The sequence below is a fragment of the Mauremys mutica genome, chromosome 2, assembly GCF_020497125.1.
Source record: "Mauremys mutica isolate MM-2020 ecotype Southern chromosome 2, ASM2049712v1, whole genome shotgun sequence".
Classification (NCBI taxonomy): Eukaryota; Metazoa; Chordata; order Testudines; family Geoemydidae; genus Mauremys; species Mauremys mutica.
In genome coordinates this window covers 236384981-236408788 of record NC_059073.1, presented here as the reverse complement: position 1 = coordinate 236408788, position 23808 = coordinate 236384981, and the positions used below count along the sequence as shown (strand labels likewise).

The window sequence follows — 23808 nt, the reverse complement described above, 5'->3', positions numbered from 1 at the left end:
ACACAGTTAAAGTGACAAAACTTTTAAGTGTAGACAAGGCCTAGGTATGTGCTTCTTTTGGCAATGCGCACTCGTCATACCAATATGATCAGCTAGCCTGTTCTAATACTGCTGAAGAGTTAACTTTCTGCTTCCTTCTTGATGTGGGTCCAGATTCAGCCTTCCTGTTGCCCCAGGAGGGAGTCACCCTGGGGACCATGTCTCACCCACTCCAGGGTTATAACTCATGCTGCAGAACGGCAACTTTAAAGTTTGCCAGAGGTTCTATAGGAGCCATGCTGGTGGAGGCTGCTGAAGGGATGTTTTGAGTCAGTTCATCACAGCCACCCCCGGTGATCACACACTCTGCCTAATAGGAACTCTCATTTTTGGCACCTTTACAAGTGCTGTTTTCTATTGCTGCAACCTCCCCACTTTCACACACAGGAGTCCATGCCGAGACTGGTGCCAGCTAAACTGGCACAGACCCTGTGTGAATTTGGCAGGTTGTCTTTAGAGGAAATATAAAACATATGATCTCCCCAGTATATGGTACCTCACCTACCCATTGCTCCATTCAGGCATGCTGTACAGTCAGGTAAAGACCTTATTTTCTCACCACACACAGGGTGTTTCCTCTTCTCCCCTTTTATAGTAACAGATAAACTACATTGACCTAAAAAAGCCGCAAGACTATGTCCTTCCCCTTTAGAGTTAGAGGTGATCTGAGAGATCTGCCAGTTTCTTTGCATTTAATTAAATTTCTCCTAGGGCCTAGAGCAGATGTACAAACTTTTCAGGATGCAATTAAAATGTCATTTCTTTGTTTTTCTTCCTTACGCAGAAGTGAACTTCAATATGAACTAAAGCAGATGTGAACTAGGAACTCCTGAAAGTCTCTGAATTATCCAAATACCTGTAAGTGATCAAGGTGAAGAAGGAATTAATGGGCGAGATCATCCTCATGTGTGCAGAGCCTGAGTGAACTGGTTTAACACAAGTGACGGAGGCAGGGATTGGGCTAAGAGAGGAAGAATCTTATACCGTAACTGGGGCATCAACCCAGAGCTGTTCCCAGGCTGAAATTTAGGCCCTGCAATACGCCATGGACACTCACCATTGCTGCTTATATAACACAACCCAGAGGAGATGGCCAATAACTGGGAAACAGTTTTTTAAAGTAAACTAACGTCAGGCAGAATTGTCTTAGCTACAGTATCCATCTTTAATCTAAATTGCCAGAATATTAATGAAGTACATATAAAAATTATCAGTGAAAAATCAGTCATGTATCCACATCTACATATCTATCATTATGTATTGATCAACATTTTAAATGAAAAGCTTGTGACGATGAGCTGTTTGTGACGGAACATCTTTAATTATATCTGTGTACAGTATTTAGCACAATGAGGCCATGTTCTCTGTTTGGGACCTTGAGGTGCTACCTGCAGACTGTAAATGTCATAATAAATGTTGTGTTTTATGTTTCACAATAATGCCCTAGATCTAGGGAAGGTGCGTGTGACAGTGGGGATTGCTGGGATTGTGGTGGTGACCTAGGAAACTTCAGAGTGTTGTGCCATCAGTTTCCTCTTTAACTCCTGATTTTTAACTCCTGTGGTGGTGAGGGAGTACTAATTATGTCTCTATTTAAAATGTAGTAGCTTACACTATCAACTAGAATTGGTACAATGGGCTAAATTCTGCCCTCAGTGACACAACTCTAACCCCACACGGGCTGCATGGTTGTAACTGAAGGTAGGATTTAGCCACCAAACTCTTAACTCTGTAACAGTTGTCCAACACCAACCAGGTCTGGGTACTGCTGTCAGAGGCACCCAAGAAAGGAATTCTGTCTTTCTAGTATTTGCGTACTATATCAGGGTGGGGGTGTTAAGCCGAAAACGGTATCTATTATTTTACCATTGCCATATGCAGATATATTAATCTGAGAGTTGCCACACATTGGGGTATTTTCAGCTCAATCACTTCAGGAAAACAAAGTGTAGCTTGTTTTTTATGAATGCTATAGTGGGTATATTCCAGCTGTAACCAGTATTTCCTTTAAGCAGATACCACCCTTCAGTCTAGCCAGTTAGGACTGATGCTAGTTAACTCAACTTGACTGATGCTGCACTGTAGTGATTAGGCCCTTCCCATTAGCAGCTGCCTCTCGGAAGGGCAATCAAATACAGTGAAGTGCTGGAACAGCCTCACAACAGGAGTTGCTGGGACAAGCAACTTAATTTTAAGAGAGAGCTGGACAAATTTCTGAGTAGGATTGTATGATGTGGATGGTTAGGGGAGCTGGCTTCACAGCCCTGAGCGTCCCTTCTGGTTCATGTTTTATGTTCCTGAAATATCATGCTTAAGGGATTCAGCTGGTCACCTGCAGGGATTTTTCTCCCCATTGTATTCTGGTGTTTATCTCCTTCCTCTAAAGCATCAGAGATGGCCATGGCTGGAAATGGGACACTGGATGAGGTGGGCCACTGCTCTCAGGTGTTACTGAGAATTTTCTTATGTGCTTAGCCAGCTGGCTCTTGCTCACGTGCTCAGGGTCTAATTGACCACCATGTGTGGAGTTGGGAAGGCATCTTCCCCAGGTCAGATTGGCAGTGAGCTGGGGGCGTGAGGGGGTTGTCTTCCTCTGCAGCATGTGGTGCATTTCTTGTGTTAGAATCATCAGGGTATTTTTTACTAACTCAATTCCTTGCCATGCCCGGTGCACCTCCGCGCCTCCTATTCTCTGCCTGTGACAGTTTAATCTCCTGAGGGATTTAATACTTTGGCCTAATTTCAGTTGTTGGGTTTAATGCCTGGGTGTTGGAGGCCTGTGATATACAGCAGGTCAGACTAGGTGATCCGTTTGTCGCTTCTGGCCTCAAAGTCTGACATTTGGACCTGAAGATTGTCTATTTCTAACCAAAGATGATTTTTAAAATTAATTGAGTGGTTTCATAAAATAGAACTCCTAAAAAGGGAAATGGCATTCTTCCTTCCAAAGCACACACTTTCCTTAAATCATAAACAAAACAGTCTTCAGTATTCTACAGTAATGACCCAAAATACTGTAGAGACATTATTGTAAACTATAGTGTTGTGGATCATGACAGTGTAAAAGAAAAAAAAAGGTTTAAGTTGCCATTTAAGTATAAAAAACAAAGCAACCATTAATCTAAGTCTTAGCCTAATATCGTGGAACCTGTAAATGCAGGGGGCTCACATCAAAAGCAAATAAAAACAGCAAAATAGTCAGTGTGACCCTACCTTAAAATAGCAATGTTTAAAAACAAAAATAAAAAATACAAAAATAAGCAAAACATAACATAAACAAACTGCAAATGTTTTTAATTAATGCATGACAGTAAAATGTATAAATGCTTGTGTAATATTGTTTGTACTTTACAAAAACTAAGCCAAAGATGCTCTCTGTCAGTTGTGTTCTTTCCTTGCAATTGCATGTCCTAAACAAAGCTGTCTCTAATTTTGTTGCTTCCAACCTAAAAGTAAAGTCTGTTTCTTCAACAATATTTGGTGCCGTGAGACTCAGATGGCTACGCCCGGCTTAGCAGTGACCGCTACTACAGACCATTCCCTTCGAACCCCAGGTGCCAAGCCAGAGATAAGAGACCAAGCGGTGTCAGAGGAGGACTGACCGTGGAGTCGTCTGTCCCTTTGGGCTCACGCCATGCAAACTTTTGCTTATGCAACAAGATCAGACGCAGAACGGTGTTGGAGAATTGGTTGCCCCATGTAAGGTCAATAATATGCATATGCGGGGCTGGGAAATGTGTTGTTGCCCCAGGGTAAGCCAATGTGTGGCTTGGGTCAGAGTTGAGGGGTTGTGGTAATGCCTTCAAAAAAGAACACAGGTGTGTGCAGTCCGGACAAAGGGCTTGTGATGAAGCCCTCAGGTTAAAAAAAAAAAAGAGAGAGAGAGAGAAAAAAACCTGATGCATCGTGGTGAAAATTTCCTTTATAAATTAAAAAAAGCCAAAAATAAAATACAAAAAACAAAAACAAACAATCAAACAAACAAACAAGATACCATAGCTAGCAAGCTATAAAAAAACCACTGGCATAGCTTATTTTGGTTCAAAAATAAAACACTGGCCTGTTCAAATATGCTGCTCACAGCTAAAACTTGGCTAACAACCAAAAAAAGGGGACTTAAATATGCCCAAACAGCTGTAAAATCTGCCAAACACTGCCAAGCATTGATAAAATGTGTTAGGTTTCTTTTCTCACAAATAAAAAAAGCGCTACCCCAAAACCCTAGCAGCCTTGCCACTTCTTAAAACCAAAAAACTGGATCTATGTAAAATTCCACCAACAAAAAACTGCTTTGGTTCCACGCTAAAAAGGCCCTTACCAAGTCCTGCTAACTATCAACACCGCTGTAAAGCTCAAAAAACTAACTGCCTGGACCCATGCTTCTCACTGCAAAAAACCCCTCCGCCTCAAAATAATTCCACTCCTACTATTAACCAGCCTCTCTCTCCTTCTAGTATTTCTTTTCCTCCTTCTAAACAGCAAAAGAAAAAAACAAGGTAATGTGCTAGTAACCTCTCCCTTGTCCACTGACAAAGCTAACCTGAATTCAGTATTTGCTACAAAAACCAAAGCACTACAGGGTGATGTGCTGGTAACCTCTCCTCGGTATAATGCTAAGCCACAATTGCTTCCAAAAAAAACCCCAAAAAGAAGAACAAAAAAACCCCTCGCTCTGCTAAAATTGCCGAAGTCCAAAAATTCCTAACTACAAAAAATACTAACTAACCCTAATAAAAAAAAACAAAAAAATTATACACTGGGGAAAAAAAATACTTGTAAAACTCATGGTTGAGAATGTGGTATTAATTAAATTTTGGGGTTTATTCTACAGGCTGCGCCCTGTGTTTTTAAATAAGTACTTTCAGCATGTATTGCCCTCCCTAATTAAATTTTAAATAACAAATACCAAAGGCACCTTGTTGCCACGGCCCCAGCCATCTCCTCCATTACACTATTAGCCCTGTAATACATCCAAATACAAACAATGCCATATATCTAATAAAACCCAATGGCCAGAGCCTTCATACTTTAGTAATTTATTTAAATATTGTTTTAAAGAAATATTTTTAAAGTTCAAAATATCCCATATAAGCAAACAATTAAATAAAAAAACTAATAAAAAACAAATAAAAATATATAACATCACTACAAATAAGCTTCAAAAATGTAAAATTAAAGTTTTATAATGGGGTTAATATAATGGCCAAACCAAAAGTCTATACTATATATTTTTTAAAAATTCCATATTGTTTTGGTCACCCAATTAATAAATAATCAAACTCATACTCAAAGAGTATGTTTTGCTACTAAAAATTTTACTTGTACTGAAATAATCCCAGTAACTAATAATTTAACCTGTACCATATTACAGTATACCCCTTCCTATGCTATTAATGTTAATGCCTCTCAAAATTACCTAAAAATATTTAAACAATAAATATAATATAATGCTATCCCCCCAAAAATATTAAAATATCAAATAACAATAATTAATGCCACATTAAAAACTGTAAAATTTACCCTGCCCCTATCCAGCTTTCAGATCACTTTCATGTATCCAAATTGCTCAAAGAGCTGCCATCTGGCTAGCACAGCAAAAAGTAGAGGTCACCTCTAAAAAAAAAAAGGCTTAGCTAAGCACTTATAAAATGGTGCAAATAGTGCAGCAGCAATTTGAAATATTCTTAAGGGCCAAGAGAGCTAACCCAAGTGCAAGCTAAAGTTGGTAAATACATGTTATTTCTGCCCTTAGTTCAATAACCCAAAAGCTGTTAACAAAAATAATATTAAAAATCACTAAGACAAAAAAAATTGCAATAAATCTAGCACGTTCAAAAATTCAAAATTTCCTAAATGACCAACTAATGGCCATTCAAAATCATCTCAAGCATCAAGTGTGGCCCACTGCCCTTACTAGTGCTTCAAAAATGTCATCTAATTTGTGGCCATAAAAACATACTTAAAAATTTTCAAAATAAATGTGCAAGTACTCGCAGTGCTCCTTCCAAGCATAGGGGCCGATAGGAGAGGTGTGGGCTCCCACATACCAAATCCTGCCAAGGACATAAAAAATGCATGTACAATTAAATAATTCACTGTAATATCTAAAAAATTAAACCACCTACTAATGCCTAGCCAATTTGTTCTCAGTGCTTCTAAAGCAACAGCTAATATTTAAATTGCAATAAAAAAATCAGTAAACATTTTGGCCCTTAAAACCCCCATAGCTTTAATATGTAAAACAATTAAAGCAAAAGAAATTGTCACAATATTTAATAAAATACTCTAACAAAATAATTACTGTTCCAAGCTAATAATAGCTGCATATACATTAAGGCCACCTCTTTACTAAATATGCATGTAAATTTCACCATAACCACAAAAAATCACGTTATTTTTTGGCCTGCAAACAAGCCCTACAATCAAACCTTAGGTATCAAATTATTTTAATTGAGCCACTTTAATACCTAACCAATTTCAAAATTTGCGCTTACTCCTACCAAAGGTTCAAAAATTTTCTAACATACAGGGTCAAATCCATGTGCTTGAAAATATATATTAAATTAAAAGACATGCTTTTCATACAGCCTATAAAGTGTCTATGTACTAATTATAATGTAATGTGCTATATAACTAAGGCAGTAAAACAACTCCAGCATATTATTACAATAAAAACATTAATGCGTGTATTGCTTTTATTGACTCTAAAAATATGTTGTTGTTGTTGTAATAAATGTAATAACAAAATTGTCTTTCATGTTCATACTCATCATGCATTATTGTTATATCCAGTTAACACTTATAAGGCTAATTCTAATCCTCCTAAGCTAAAAACAAAAATACAAAGCTTAATGCAATTAAAAATTTAAAAATGTTAGTTATGCTAAAAAAAAGCACAAAGGGAGGAGTGTAAAAGCAAAAAAAAAAGAGGGTTTAAGTTGCCATTTAAGTATCAAAAAAAAAAAAAGGAACTGTTAAGCTAAGTCTTAGCCTAATATTGTGGAACATATAAAAGCAAAGCTCACATGAAAAGCAAATAAAAACAGCAAAATAGTCAATGTAATTCAGCCGTAAAATAGCAATATTTAAAAACAAAAATGAAAATTACAAAAATAAGCAAAACATAACATAAACAAACTACAAATGTTTTAAATTAATACATGACACTAAAATATATAAACGCTTGAGTAATATTGCTTGTACTTTAAGAAAACTAAAACAAAAATGCTCTCTCTCAGCTATGTTCTTCCCTTACAATTGCATGTCCTCAATAAAGCTGTCTCTAATTTTATTGCTTCCAACCAAAAAATAAAGTTTGTTTCTTCCACAACAGTTATTTATAAGCTTATGTCTGTTCTAAGTTACCAACACATTTATTTCAGTCCACTACTATCCGTTCTCTTCAACTTTTAAATAATTGTGGTCATCTTTTACTTATAAAGGAGGTTTAAAAAAATAATGCAATTTGCTTTGACTTTCCTTGGTCTTCTACCAAGTGATAAGTGGGGCCCTTATATCTCACTGGGTTACTGCAGGAATTATTTGCCAACTCTTCCCTTTCTCCTCCTCTCACTTTCCCTTTGCTTCCCTGGTTTTTACTTTTTAAAGTTGCTTATTAACATTACAGCTGGTCAAAAATGTTCAGATAGAACATTTTCCCATCATAAAATGCCGTTTCATCAAAATCTAAACTTTCTGTGCGGCTGTGTCAACCCTGACAAAATTTTATTTTTGGGGGGAAAGCATTTTGATAATGCTGAACAACATGTATTTACAATGCTTAGCACAATGTGTCTCCAGTCTTGGCTGGGGTTTCCACACACAAATAGAGCAGAACCTCTGTTTTACAAACTAATTGGGGACTGAGGGGTTCATAACATTGAAAAGTTCATAAAATTGAATATCTCGAAATAGCAGTAGGTACAGCGCGAGTTGCAACATGGTGCACTGCATCACTTTCTCCTTGTCCTTCAAACCACAGCAAAACATTTTCCAACACACTGAAGGTCTACAAATGGGAAGGGATGTCAACTTGTTCTCATCAGATCACATTCATACTGTGATTTTCTACTTCCTTCCCCCAATCTGGGGGGAAATGATTCCTGTCACTGGTTGTTCGTCAGATTGGTGGTCATAAAATCAAGGTTGCTGTAATAGTAAAATGGCCTGATTTTCTGATGTGCCAAGCACCCAGCAACTCCTCGAGATTTCAAATAAGAGTTGTGGGTGCTTAGCATCTTTAAACTTCTGGTCAAGACTTTCCTATTTAATTCTTCTTATATTCTTAGATGGCATTCCTTGCTATGGTATCTGAGATCAACCATGACCACCACTAAACCTATGGCCAGGTCTATTCTTGAAAAGTCTTTGCCAGTAAAGCTATACCAGTCTACTACATCAGCAAAACGCTCCAAGTGTGGATGCAGGAGTTGTTCCTGTTCCCACTGAAATGGCAAAAATCCCATTGACTCCATTGGGATTAACACAGTTTGGGGGCTGGGACAATCATGTATTTGTGCTTCTCACCTTTCCTCCTTGCTAATCTACAGACACAAACTTCTGAACTATGGAAGCCAAGGAGTTTATAAACTCTTAGGAAGAGTCAGTCCCTGTCCCAATGTATTTTGTACAATGCCTAGCATAATGGGGACTGAAGTTGAGTCCTGTAATAAACTTGACAACAAAAAATAATGTAATGGTAATGAGAGCCTGGGGCCCTAGAAATAAACAGACTTGTGGGGTAGGGTTTTGAGCAATATAGAAGTCCAGCTGTAAAGTAAAAAGTAGTGGTGGTGGTGGTGAAGAAAGTGATGGGAAACGTTGCCTTTTCTTTCAAAAGGAATTATATCATTTTACCCTGAAGCTTGGGGGGTGGGAGGATGAAAAGAAGAATCATCACACAGGGCTCAGGCCTGAACTCCTTAATCAGGCAAAACTACCACTGGTTTCCCTGACTTTCCAAAACCCTTGGGCACTCAGATTCCAGCATGATGAGGATGATATCAGCATCCAGATAGATTGGAAGATAATTATGGGATTTTGTTTTTGCACAGTGGAAAGGGGTGGGGAGCCACAGGGTCCTGTAAAGTCTGCATAAGTTTTCCCAGAGTAACTGAGAGATGTCCCTACAAGTGTGGTGACAAATCTGAGCTTCGGGGTGTTTTTCTGAATCAACCCTCTGAACTTCTTAGGAGACATTTAAACACATTTAAGCAGGAAAGAACCACAATGGGAGGCTTTAGTCCTTTTACCCATTTCTGGTCCCCACAGCAGCACGTCTTCACCAGAAATGGTTTTCTTGCTTTGGGCGGGGGTACCTGTGGGGAAGGAGTCACTGCCAGGAGATGTGGAAAGGGGGCCCCAGAGCGTTACCTTGAAACCTGATCCCCCGGGATGGGGAGGAAGGGAAACAAGGTAGCTGAAAAGTGGGCGGCCGGCAGCAGCCTGCTGTTTATAAGGGGCAGGGGGAAGCGGGCACGGAGGTTTAGGCAGAGCAGCGTCTGGGACACACCACAGCGGGGAGGCTGCCTGGGGCAGGGAGCGGAGGCAGGTGCGGGCGCTCCGCAGTCACAGCCGGGCTGGGAGCAGCGCAGGGAGCAGCGGGCAGGTGAGGCTCAGAACCGCTGGGACGGGGCCAGTCTCCTGCTGAGGAATCTCTCCCAGCCCCGAGCCCGGCTTCCCCTACCTGCCCCCACCGCCACCCCCCGCCCCGGGCAGGAGGCCGCCGGGGCTCGGCCCAGGGCTGAGCGATGGGGACGCTCCAGCCCCCCTGGCGCCAGCGGCGTGTCCGAGCGACCCCCTGGCCCAGCCCCTCCCCGCTCCCCGCTCCCCTCCCGCGGGGGCTCAGCGGCGCACGCGGGCAGCGGGGCCCCTTCCCCGGCAGGAGCGGGGCCGCGTCTCTGGGGGCTGCTCGCTCCGTGGCCAATGGCAGCTCGGCGTGACCCGCGCCAGGGGAGCCCTGCCTGGAGCCGGGACTGACAGCAAAGGGCTCGCGGGCACTGCGGGGGGCGGAGGGGACAGTCAGCGGGTCCGAGCCCGGCGGCACCAGGCGGGTGTAGTGTGTTAAAGTGCTCTGGGCAGGAATGTGCTACTGGCAGCAGTTACCGGTACCTAATGTGAGAAACTGCTATTGGAGTAAACTGCTCCCGGCTGTAGCAGATGCCTACAGGTAGCAGTTTCATGCACTACGGTCCATGTGAAATTGCTACGTGTAGAAATGTGCTACCTGTAGCAGTCGTTTATAGTGTAGATTGTAAGAAACAGCTTTTGTAAAAAGATGCTGCTTCTCTCATAGGTCATGTTTTCTAGAGCTTTTTTTCCCCTCTTCTCTGGACTCTCTCCAATTTTTACTCCAGTATAGTGGATAGCCCAGAGTAGGGTGACCAGATAACAAGTGTGAAAAATAGGGACAGAGGGTGGGGGGTAATAGGAGCCTACATAAGAAAAAGACACCCAAATCGGGACTGTCCCTATAAAATGTGGACATCTGGTCACCATAGCCCAGAGTGATATTCTGTTTTTTTGCATAGATCACTTTCCTATTCAGCTTGTGGTCCACTGTGACCCCCCAAATCCCTTTCAGCAGTACTCCTTCCTAGGAAGTCATTTTCCATTTTGTATGCATGCAGCTTGTTATCATTCATAAATTTTATAATTGTATTCTCTATGCCATTATTTCAATCATTGATTCAGATTTTGAATAGAAACTTACCCAGAACTGATCCCTATAGAACCCCACTCATTATGGCCTTTCAGCCTGACTCAGCCCTTTCAGCCTGTGAATCACTGATAACTACTGTTGGAACTGTTTTCCAACTAGTTTTGCACCCATCTTATTTTAGCTCCATCTAGGTTGCATTTCCATAGTTTGTTTATGAGAAGGTCATGGGAGACCTGTAACACTGCAATCTGATGAAGCTAATTCCTAGAGATAGCAGTTTTACATACCGTAGGTTCCTGAGACTGCTATCTGTAGAAGTTAGCTCCATCAGATGGCCTTTTTTAGCATAGTAGGAAGGACCTGTCACTGGTAGCGTGTTTCTACAGATAGCATTTTCACACACACACGTAAGAAACTGCAATCTGTAGGGATGTGCTACCAGTATCACTGCATTCTGATGAAGCTAATTCCTACAGATAGCAGTTTCTCACACCCTAGATATGTGAGACTGCTATCTGTAGCAATGAGCTACATCAGATGGCCTTTGTATAGCACTATCCTTCAGAGGTTCCTATTGCACACAGTTCCTGTGATAATCTTTGTGTTTGTGCATTCCTTCAATAAGCCTCTAACATTGTCTGACCTCATCCATCAGAGCATAAGAACATAAGAGGGATGGTCGTACTGGGTCAGACCAAAGGTCCATCCAGCCCAGTATCCTGTCTACTGACAATGGCCAATGCCAGGTGCCCCAGAGGGAGTGGACCTAACAGGTAATGATCAAGTGATAGCTCTCCTGCCATCCATCACCACCCTCTGACAAACAAAGGCTAGGGACACCATTCCTTACCCATCCTGGCTAATAGCCATTAATAGACTTAACCTCCATGAATTTATCCAGTTATCTTTTAAACCCTGTTATGGTCCTAGCCTTCATAACCTCCTCAGGCAAGGAGTTCCACAAGTTGACTGTGCGCTGTGTGATGGAAGAAGGATGTCCTTTTATTTGTTTTAAAGCTGCTGCCCATTAATTTCATTTGGCAGCCCCTAGTTCTTATATTATGGGAACAAGTAGATAACTTTTCCTTATTCACTTTCTCCACATCACTCATGATTTTATATACCTCTATAATATCCCCCCTTAGTCTCCTCTTTTCCAAGCTGAAAAGTCCTAGCCTCTTTAATCTCTCCTCATATGAGACCGGTTCCAAACCCCTAATCATTTTAGTTGCCATTCTCTGAACCTTTTCTAATGCCAGTATATCTTTTTTGATATGAGGAGACCACATCTCTAAGCAGTATTCAAGATGTGGTCTTACCATGGATTTATATAAGGGCAATAAGATATTCTCCGTCTTATTCTCTATCCCCTTTTTAATGATTCCTAACATTCTGTTTGCTTGTTTGACTGCCACTGAACACTGTGTGGACGTCTTCAGAGAACTATCCACGATGACTCCAAGATTTTTTTCCTGATTAGTTGTAGCTAAATTAGCCCCAATCATATTGTATGTATAGTTGGGGTTATTTTCCCCAATGTGCATTATTTTACATTTATCCACATTAAATTTCATTTGCTATTTTGTTGCCCAATCACTTAGTTTTGTGAAATCTCTTTGAAGTTCTTCACAGTCTGCTTTGGTCTTAACTATCTTGAGCAGTTTAGTATCATCTGCAAACTTTGCCACCTCACTTTTTACCCCTTTTCTCCAGATCATTTATGAATAAGTTGAATAGGATTGGTTGGAGGACTGACCCTTGGGGAACATCACTCGTTACCCCTCTCCATTCTGAACATTTACCATTTATTCCTACCCTTTGTTCCCTGTCTTTTAACCAGTTCTCAATCCATGAAAGGATCTTCCCTCTTATCCCATGACAACTTAATTTACGTAAGAGCCTTTGGTGAGGGACCTTGTCAAAGGCTTTCTGGAAATCTAAGTACACTATGTCCACTGGATCCCCCTTGTCCACATGTTTGTTGACCACTTGAAAGAACTCTTAACAGAATAATAAGACACGATTTCCCTTTACAGAAACCATGTTGAATTTTACCCAACAACTTATGTTCTATGTGTCTGACAATTTTATTCTTTGCAATTGTTTCAACTAATTTGCCCGTACTGATGTTACACTTACCAGTCTGTAATTGCCAGGATCATCTCTAGAGCCCTTTTTAAATATTGGTGTTACATTAGCTATCTTCCAGTCAATGGGTACAGAAGCTGATTTAAAGGACAGGTTACAAGCCATAGTTAGTAGTTCTGCAATTTCACATTTGAGTTCTTTCAGAACTCTTGGGTGAATGCCATCTGGTCCTGGTGACTTGTTACTGTGAAGTTTATCAATTAATTCTAAAACCTTCTTAGTGACATCTCCGTCTGTGAGCATTCCTCAGATTTGTCACCTACAAAAGCCGGCTCAGGTTTGGGAATCTCCCTAACATCCTCAGCCGTGAAGACTGAAACAAAGAATAAGTTTAGTTTGTCCGCATTGACTTTATCATCTTTAAGTGCTCCTTTTGTGTCTTGATCATCCAGGGGCCCCACTGGTTGTTTAGCAGGCTTCCTGCTTTTGAGTTTTTGGCTAGCTGTTCTTCAAACTCCTCTTTGGCTTTTCCTATTACATTTTTACACTTAATTTGGCAGTGTTTATGCTCCTTTCTATTTACCTCACTAGGATTGGACTTCCACTTTTTAAAAGATGCCTTTTTATCTCTCACTTCTTCTTTTACATGGTTGTTAAGCCATAGTGGCTCTTTTTTAGTTCTTTTACCGTGTTTTTTAATTTGGGGTATACATTTCAGTTGGGCCTCTATTATGGTGTCTTTGAAAAGTGTCCATGCAGCTCGCAGGGATTTCACGCTAGTCACTGTCCCTTTTAATTTCTGTTTAACTAACCCCCTAATTTTTGCATAGTTCCCCTTTCTGAAATTAAATGCCACAGTGTTGGGCTGCTGAGGTGTTCTTCCCATCACAGAAATGTTAAAAGTTATTATATTATGGTCACTATTTCCAAGCGGTCCTGTTATAGTTGTGTCTTGGACCAGATCCTGCGCTCCACTCAGGACTAAATCGAGAATTGCCTCTCCCCTTGTGGGTTTCTGTACCACCTGCTCCAAGAAGCAGTCATTTAAAGTATCGAGAAATGTTTTTTCTGCATTTTGTCCTGAGATGACATGTTCCCAGTCAATATGGGAATAATTGAAATCCCCCACTATTATTGAGTTCTTAATTTTGATCGCCTCTCTAATCTCCCTTAGCATTTAATCATCACTATCACTGTCCTGGTCAGGTGGTTGATAATAGATCCCTAATGTTATATTCTTATTACAGCATGAAATTACTATTCATAGAGATTCTATGGAACATGCGGATTCACTTAAGGCTTTTACTTCATTTGAAATACAGAGGCACATTTGAAATACAGAGACATGGTCAATATTTCTAGCCTCAGATACAAATTTTACATGCATACAAGTTGGATAAACACAGTCAATAGGTCTACAATTTTGCAATGATACCCCACATTAGACATCTTGCATAAAGTATATATTAGCTATGTCATATCCATATCATAAGCATATTTTCATAAAGAATATAGAGTATAATGTCACACCCCACGTGTATGTTTACTGATCTGCAAACAGTAAAGGAGCATGCACATTTGGGTGCAAATGCTCATGACAATAGTGCAGAGCCATGCAAGTTCCATGATTCTGTGTGAGATGGCAGACAGTGAGGAGGGCCAGGCAGGTTAGCGGGTTTAGAAAAAAAGGTGTAAACATTATGTATACATTTCTATATGGGATACATATAAAATTAGTGGGTGGTCAACAATGCTTTATAAGAAGTTGGATCCCATGGCCACAACCACTCTGTCTAACCTCTTTGGTACCCAGCATACACTGACAAAAAAAGCTTCCCAAAATACAGTAGGATATCTATTCATGGTGCACCTCACTGTGACTCTATACAAGTGCTTCTGGTGAGTACCCTGACTGCTGAGACAAGGAGTCCAGGAGGCATGTACACAAGTGGCATAGTAACCATAGTGACTCTACACTGACATAAGTTGAGTTAACCCACACCTAAAGTGTACATATGGCCCTAGGTATTGTGATACACTCAGGCCAGTTGGGTACAGCAGAATAGCAGAAGGCAGATATACTGGCCACTGGATTAACAGTTTTCTGTTCCCTGACTGACCAGAGCAGGGGCTGCTCCAGGCTAATGAGAACACCTGACTCTAATTAACCTGTAAAGAGTCAGGTGAGGCCATTCAGTTAATGTGACCACCTGACTCTAATTAAGGCCCTGCTGTTACTATAAAAAGGGCTCACTCCAGTCAGGCAGGGGAGCCAGAGGAGAGGAAGTGCGGCTGAAGGGCTGGTTACTGAAGACACCCTAAAACATCGTTAAAGGAGCCCTAAGGTAAGGGTGAAGAAGGGAGAAGCAGGAGAGCTGTGGGGAAGTGGCCCAGGGAAATGTAGCAACTCTGGCAGTGAAAGGTTGGCTGCCAACAACTGCTACTATTAGGGTCCCTGGGCTGGAACCCGGAGTAGAGGGCGGGCCCGGGTTCCCCCCAACCCACCACTACAGGAACAGCTCCTGGAAGGGGAAGTCAGGTCCCTGTCAGGACAGGAGGTTGAACAGAGACTGTGGGAGTTCTCTCACCAACCTCCTTGCAACCTATGATGAAAAGGGCTCAGGAGACTGTAACCCTGGCACTAGAGAGAGAAGGGCTACGTGGAGGGTCACAGTGAGCCACTGAGGCTAAGCATAAACCGCCTAGAAGCGCAGGACCCACAGGAGCAAGGTCAGAGCTCTGCCACAGTATATGCAATGTTTGGGAGAGGTAACAGGAACTGTATGAGGGTAGTCTAAGGCCAAGTCTACACTACCTGCCAGATCGGCGGGTAGTAATCGATCTAGATACAAATCAATCCCCGAATAGACGCCCGTATTCCACATAGGCAGGAGGAGTAAGCAGAGTCGACGGGGAAGCCGCGGCAGTCGACTTGCCTCCGTGAGGACGGCCAGCTAAGTTGAACTAAAGATACTTCGACTTCGGCTACACGAATAGCGTAGCTGAAGTTGTGTATCTTAGATGTATGGCCCCCACCCCCCGCAGTGTAGACCAGCCCTAAGATTCATTCAGGTGTTTAGGCTCAAGGCACTGGAACTGGTCTTACTGCACCCTACAGGCTCAAGAACAAACAGGCACATTAAAAAAATCATTTATTTATTAACATTTCTTGACTCAAGAGTGTATAACTCATGCTGGGAGTGGACAATGGGATGATTCACTGAGTCATTGCCTGGTCTGATCATTCCCAAATTTGCACCTAGCATTGGCCACTGTTACAAGACAGGATACTAGATTAGGCGGACTATTGGTCTGACCCACGATGGCAGTAATTACAGGGAGAAAGATGTCATAGGAGATAATATACTGCCTTTACTGAATATTTGAGAATCAAGTTGTACACAATGGCATGCGGAAAAACACTAAGGGCTAGACTGAGAGGCAAAAAAACAGTTGCAAAAAATGCAATCCCCATTGGTGGATTGACTCAAAACAAAGTTTTGACACTAGGCCAGAAATTCAGTCAGCTCTAAAATGAGAAGGAAAAAATAAATTAAAAAATTCAGGGAATTCCAGCAACAGATAAGACAACTGCTAGGAGATGCTATGCAATCAAATACTACACTGGCAAGTTAAAACGCTCTAACTTGATGGCTCAGGGGTGTGAAAAATCACCCCCCTCCAAGCACAGCAAGTTTGAGCGCTTTAAAGCGCTAGTGTAGACACTGCCCGGAGCTAATCCCCTCATCAAGGTGGATTACCAGGAGCACTGGCACCCAGGGCAGCGCTTTGAACTTTGTAGTGTAGACAGTAGGTTAGATCAGTCAAAGAGGAGTTGCATTGACTAGGCACTGGGATGCCTGTGCCTTTAAGAACCCAGCCCCAGGAAGCCGATGCTGAGAGGTGCTGTCTGTGAGAGGGGAAATAAAAAAAGCCCCTTTGCCCCACACCATTTTTGCAAACATGGGTGTCTCAACGCCATTGGGGTAACTGTTACACCCTGTGCCCCTGCCTGTGCTGTATTTTGCCCTCTGACACCTTCTGCCAGCGCCTCACTCCAAGCTTAACTCCTGTTTCTCCCCCCATAGCCCTGATTTTGCCCTGTAGCCCCTCTTCTAATCCTGCCACCAGCTGCTTGACCCCCACCCCGACCAGTCAATTTCCACCCTCTTCTCAGACCCTGGCCACCCCCCTCCTCCGATTCGCCCCCTTTGCCAGTTTTTAACCCATGTGAAAAGCAGACTGCAGAATCTTATAGCTAATAAGGGCAGGGTGAAGGGCAGTGATTTCAGCAGATGTACTGAGTATGCTCAGTGCACTGTAAGTAGCACCTTGCTGCGGAGATCAATTTAATACACTACATCTGCCGCCGCTACCGCAGTGGAGCCCTGGGCCCTTTAAATCTCCGCCTGAGCCCTGGGGTAGTGGCAGCAGCCGGGATCCCCCACAGTCCATCAGTGATTTAAAGGGCCCGGGGCTCCACTGTGCCCTCGAGCCTCTGGCCCTTTAAATCATTGCCAGATCCCTGGGCTGCTGCCATTACCCCAGGTGCTCTGGCAGTGGGACTTGGTTGGTGATTTAAAGGGCCCAGGGCAGTAGTGGTAGGTGGCCAGGAGTCCCTGGCCCTTTAAATCACCCCCGGAGCCCTGGAGGCCTTGGAAAGCAAGAGGAAAGCCAGGGCCGGTGCAAGGAAGTTTCATGCCTGAGGCGAAACTTCCACCTTGCGCCACCCCCGCCAGCTAACCCCACCCCCCCACTGCAGCTAACCCAGCCCCCCACCCGGGGAGCCCGCCAACCCCCCTGCCCGGGGAGCACCCCCCCGCAGCAGCTACCCCCCCCCTACGCAGCAGCTAATCCCGCCCCGGGAGACTCCCCTGCCCCTGCCACGACTGCTAACCCTGTCCGGGGAGACTCCCCTGCCCTCGGCACGGCAGCTAACCCTGCCCGGGGAGCCCCCCTCTGCTGCAGCAGCTAACTCTGCCTGGGGAGCCCGCCCCATCTCACCTCGGCTCCGCCTCTTCCGCTGAGCACGCCGGCTCTGCTCTAATTCTCCTCCCCTCCCAGGCTTGCACCGCTGATTGGAGGAGAATTAGAGTGGGGGCTGTGTGCTCAACGGAGGAGGCAGAGTGGAGGTGATCTGGGGTGGGGAGCGGTTCCCCTGTGTACTCCTCCCCAGTTACTGTGGGTGGCCTTCCCTGCCCCCCACCCCGCCCCAGCTCACCTCCACTCCACCTCCTCGCCTTAGCGGGCTTTTAGGCGACCCCAACCTCTAGGCGCCCTAGGCAGCCGCCTAGTTTGCCTAAATGGTTGCACCGGCCCTGAGGAAGGCTATGAATAGCTCGTCTTTCCTGCCATGTGGGAGAGACCAGTTGAGAAGCAGAGGGAGGAGCAGGTCTGCCTGCAGTCTGCCAGCACAGCACTTCCAGGCCCAGCAACTGGCCTAACTTGTAACCCCAGCCTGCAGAAAAGTCCCAGGCACAGACAATCCTCCTTTCACCACCTGCCAGCAACCGGAGGAGACAACCTGTCTCTCCTGCCATTTGCTGCTTCCAGCCTGCCTGTCCTGCAGCCAGCCCACACCAGATTCAGGATTTTAGAACCCGGGGGTTCCAAGCTTTAAAAGCTGTCAGCACTGTTTCAGAAGGGAGTGGGCAGTTAGTCCATTTCCAGTGATCGCTAGGCAGGACCTGCTTGCCCGAATCAGTCTCCTGACCGCTCAGCCAGAAATAGAACCTGAGGGGGTATCCGGTATTAGGACCTGGCTACACTTGCAGATGTAGAGCGCTTTGAATTAAACCAGCCTTCGGAGAGTGCAGTCGGGAAAGTGCTGCAGTCTGTCCACACTGACATCTTCAAGCGCACTGGCATTGCCACATTTGCGGCACTTGCAGCAGCATTGGGAGCAGTGCATTATGGGCAGCTGTCCCAGCATGCAAGTGACTGCAATGTGCTTTCCAAATGGAGGTGGCGTGGAGTGTGACAGGGAGTGTGTTGTATGTATGTGGGGGGAGAGAGAGTTGGTCTTTGGGGCATACTGTCTTGTAAGTTCAGTCAGCAGCAGACCTCCTTTCCCCCTCTTCCCCCGCCAAGCAGCATTTCACAGTAATGGTTGCTTTGTCTCAGAGCAGATAAGCATACCAGCTGTCAAAAACAGAGCTTTGAAAGGGCATATCCGCTTTTCTGCTGTGATTCCAAAACAATGACAAGAGTATCCACTTGACTTAAGGGGATTATGGGACGGTTCCTGAGGCTGATCAGAGCATAGTAATGCAACACCCCGTTCACACTGGCGCTGCAGTGCTCCAGCGGGGGCACATCAAACCTTATTCCACTCACCGAGGTGAAGTACAAGGAGTGCTCTAGCTGCGGAGTCAGAGCGCTCTACGTGCCTTGCCAGTGTGGACAGGTAGTGAGCTAGGGCACCCATGGCAGTTTTAATGCGCTCCAACTCGCAAGTGTAGCCAAGACTTAGAGTTATATGGGCAGTTGGGTTGTAATTTTGCACCATAAAGGCACATTGCATCTGCGGAAGGATTTTCATCTATCTGGATCATCAAGATCTACACTGCCAATTCCCAGTATAATAAAGTGTGTTTCTAACAGCAACTCCTTACTGGCCTGCAACATGTCTCCACATGCACCACCCGAGACATGGGGGACAGACAGAACTGGGAGTGAGGGTGGGAAGAGACACTTTTGTTTAGAAACATTGGGAGAGTGTGTGGTCACGTGACCTAGCATGCCTCTTGGCAGAGCCTTTAGTAATTACAAAGCATTATTGATCTCTAATCATTTTAATCATTTAATATTTTCACTGATTGTCTATTTCTCTTGGGTCAAGTCCTTATATAAAGTTTATAGTTATTATTTATAATGTGTTTGCTTGTGTGAGTTTGAATTATTTGTGAGTTCAAGTGCTGTAGCCTCAGCCTGAGTGTGGTTATCCCTTGTCTCACTGGAAGCACCACCAAGTAGCTTGATCCTTTAGCATGCCAGGATGGGGAGGCAGACACCTACCAGCAGCACAGAGAACTGAGGCCAGGGTGACCGAAACTTTGAAACTGTTCAAAAACTGTGAGGTACCCTCTCCTGTTTGCACTGCATTCAGGTACTAAGCCAGCACTGAAAGGGAGAGTTACATCTATACTTTGTTAAATAAACTTTTGCATCTAAGTGTTGTGTGTTAAGCAAAGAGGTGATCTGAGCTGGAACTGGTAAGCTGGGGTGTACTGTTCCTTTCCAAACAGCAAATCTGTAAATACTGTGAGTTTGCAGTGGAGCACGGGCTTCACACTCCAGGGAGATGCTCGGAGAGCTCGGGGGTTGAAATGTGCCTATTGCTAACCTGTAAAGAGACAGCAGGGCCTGTGTAGGCCTAGAGGGGAGTGCTTGTGTTGCCTATGGCCACTGGAGTTGGGGAGCTGACCCTCATCAGGCACAGACAAGGCTTTCTTGTGGTAAGGGCAGGTGGCCACAGCCCTGGGTACCCCCAGGAAGCAGGCCACATTGTTGTCCTAATTTTTAAAAATGAACATAGTTCTTTAGAAAAGTAATTTACCCTGATGTAAAAGTAGTATGTAATAATAAATATTTTTTCTTCCCTAGGAGAAGGTGTTGAAAGGAAACAAACAATTAATAAACAAACAAACATATCTTAATGTGAACTCTTTGAATGGCTATTGTCTCTGAAAGGTTGTGCTGTTTTCTTGTGTATGCAGATTTTACCCAAAGTGATTTACTTCTGCAAGTCTAATAACCATACAACAGAATAACACAATGAAGGATGATTTCATAAATTACACAGAAAAAGAACAACCTAATCCTAGTAAGTTTTTTTGATTAGTTGTTTCTTCTTTTGAATGTTAGGCTAGTTGTTGGAAGGATGTACTCCATTGCCACGAAACTAAGCCACATTTTGAATCTTGTCTGGGAGCCATGAGGGATTGCTATGGAAAAACAGATCAGCCCTCCCATCGTCCTCCACAAATCATGCTGCTCTGGCTATTAAGCTTTCTTCTGTGGTGTCTTTACCCAGCGAGTAAGGACCCTTGTTGGGGATCTGTCTGGAGGAAACAGCATTCAGAAAATATTCATAGCTAGCACTGAATACACGTATTCTCTTTTACCTTAATCACAGCACTACCTGGGCATAGCTCTGTGTGGCCTTTCTACCAACTTAAGTGACCCTGGGGAGCCTAGTGAGTCACTCTAGTTTGAAAATAGCTACGGCTCCCATCCTGCGAGCATTTATGCACATGAGTAGTCCCATTGAGTTTCAATGTGGCCGCTCATATGCCTAAAGTTATTTACATGCATCAGCAATGGGGTCTAAGTGTGCAAGTGCTCCACTATGCATCTGAAGAAATGAGGGTTTTTTACCCACGAAAGCTTATGCCCAAATAAATCTGTTAGTCTTTAAGGTGCCACCAGACTCCCTGTTGTGTTTGTGGATACAGACTAACATAGCTACCCCTTGATATATGCTCCAGTATGTGAGTCAGGAACCAGTTAACTGCATTTGAGTTGTTATATAATCAAAACAAACATAATAGTGTCCTGTAAGTCTCTACAAACACGTTCTAAAAACTAGTGATGGAAAACACAGTAGTTACAGTTCAGGTTGAGACAAGATAGACAGCTGGTGTGTTGTGACCATCTTTTATCCTTTAGTTCACAGTCACCTCACTATTCTATTGTGATTCCTCTGTCTGTTTCTTTCATCCACTTGTTATTTCTCATCTTATTCCTTAATTATAAACTCTTTTTGGCGGAGTTCCTCTTTTTTTGCTTGTCTTTGTGCAGCCATAGCACAGTAGGGTTGAGGCCAGTAAGTAACACTGAAACACCAACAAATAATAAGATGCCTGTTCCATTCTAAGGCCGCAATCCTGCAAAGACAAAGGCCTGGTCTACACCTAAAAGTTAGGTCCACCTAGCTACATTTCTCAGAGGTGTGAAAAATTCATGCTCTTGAGAGACATAGGTAAGCCGACCTAAGCCCCAATGTAGGCACCTTTAGGTTGACAGAAGAACTCTTCCAGCAACGTAGCAGGTGGATTCACTAATCCCTTCCGCCATTGTAGTAAGTGTATATGCTACAGAGAGCATAGCTGCAGCTGTGCCACTGCAGCACTTCTAGTGTAGACACACACTTAGGCATTCCCTCAGTTTTTGCAAGACTGAGGCCCAAGTTAATCTTTAATGACTTCCCTTAAAATTAGTTTTTGGGCTGAAAATGATGTTTGTTCTCAGCTTGGATATGATTTTTGGGGAGGAAAAAATTGAAAGTTATGAGCTGTTTCAAGAGCGTGAGAAAAATGTAGGTTTCCTGCTTTAAAAAAATCACCAGTTCTGGTGCTCCAATAATCCAGAAAGGGATGTAATGTGCTTCATAAGAAGCTGACTTAAAAGACCTTACTGTTTGTGAAAGCAAAACCTACTTTCCCTCCACAGAATCTGCAAGTAATGGCTATGACAATCCTGCTTTCCAACATGATGAAAAACCTGAGCAAAATGACCAGTTACAGAAGAACAAGAAAAAGTAGGGGTTCCTTGATCTTAATACGCTGTTAAATTTCTTGCCCTGCCTTTCAAGAAAGGGTCTGGATTAATTTTGCATTAATCTCTTTAGAAAGAAAAATGAGGAGTCAAAGGAAAAGATGGTTGGCATTTTGAAATTGGTTAGTGCATAGTTTATTGGTTTGATTTATATTTCTCATTGTTCCTTTTCTTTGCCTGTTGTACGTTATGGTAACAGACTGATATGCAACCACAATACTGCATTTCAGAAGAGAAGAAAGAGGTCTGTGCAAAACTTAGTATTGCCGTACAGCCATTTTTGTGTGTTGATCTCAGGCTTCCCTCATTAAAAATACAGCCTGTTGTGCAAAGTTCCCCCCGCAGCTAACTGCCAGTGCTTGACGAAGGAGTGAAATTCACCCATGTTAAGGACTGAAGTGAAGCATGTGCAGTAAGTAGGGCCTTACCCTGGGTCTCTCAACTGGAGATAATTTTATCATTCGTGCATAATGTCTCATGAATTATCCAGGGAAACAAGGGCTGTGTTTTTCTTAAATGTGATAACTGCTACGTACCCATTTCTATTGGTAGGCAGCAGCCAACTGTTTGTCAACTACCTGTTCTTGTTTACATTTTCAATGCACTGAGTAAATATGGGATGTAGTAGAATGCACCCAGGGAGGCCGTGAGTTGCACAGGTGATGTTAGATACATTCTTTTTTCTGCGGATTAGGGGATTCATCCTGCCAACATGTCCTAAATCCCTCAATAAAAACTGGCCTAAAACTGTGTGTAAGCTTTTTCAAAGTGCATCCCAAGTGTTGTGTTTGCCTTCACAGTATCTAATTCATTGCTTCATAAAGTGCTTTGGGATACCCAAATTGTGACTGGCGCTATGTAAAAACAAATCCTATTCTGTGTGTCTTAGTAGGATATTGTCACAATTATGTGAATTTGTCAACCTGCAATTAATTCCTTTTTCTTTATATTAATGTAGTTTGCGTATGCCGATTGGCTGGATATCATTTTGATGATAATAGGCTTGATTGCAGCTGTTGCAAATGGAACAGGGCTGCCACTTATTATCGTTGTCACTGGAGAGATGACAAACAGCTTTGTGACGATTGGCCAAGCAGTAAATGTATCATGGTCTCACCCCCACTTGGAACTGTTGGGTTCCAATGTGGGGACCAGCATGTATCCCCCCACCCTAAAATCCTAGGGTAGGTCCCCTTTTTGCTGCCACCACTCGGTCGATTCACGTGGGCCGAGACACCCCTGTATTCCCCCCTTCCTCTTTCCAAAGATGTTCCCTGGGGAAACACAGATCAACTCACAGAGAGAGAAACCTCCCCCCTCCCCTCTCTGCCCGGAGATAAGCTGGTCTCACCACCGAGAGAGAGTTTCTTAGCCCCTCCCCCTGTATCCACAGTAGAGGGATTTAATCAAATCTTTATAGAAAGAATTTATTAAAAGAAAAACAAGAAAATACAGAATCTCTA

The 23808-nt window shown here is 43.3% G+C and overlaps 1 long non-coding RNA gene across 1 annotated transcript; it reads left to right on the top strand.

Annotated features, from left to right (window-relative positions):
- The first annotated feature begins 9528 nt into the window (after positions 1–9528).
- On the top strand, positions 9529–23438 carry LOC123363998. The gene is made up of 5 exons (XR_006576962.1): positions 9529–9646; positions 20506–20612; positions 22241–22328; positions 22419–22467; positions 23304–23438. It is a non-coding gene; the product is annotated as an uncharacterized LOC123363998 (long non-coding RNA).
- The last annotated feature ends 370 nt before the right edge of the window (positions 23439–23808 follow it).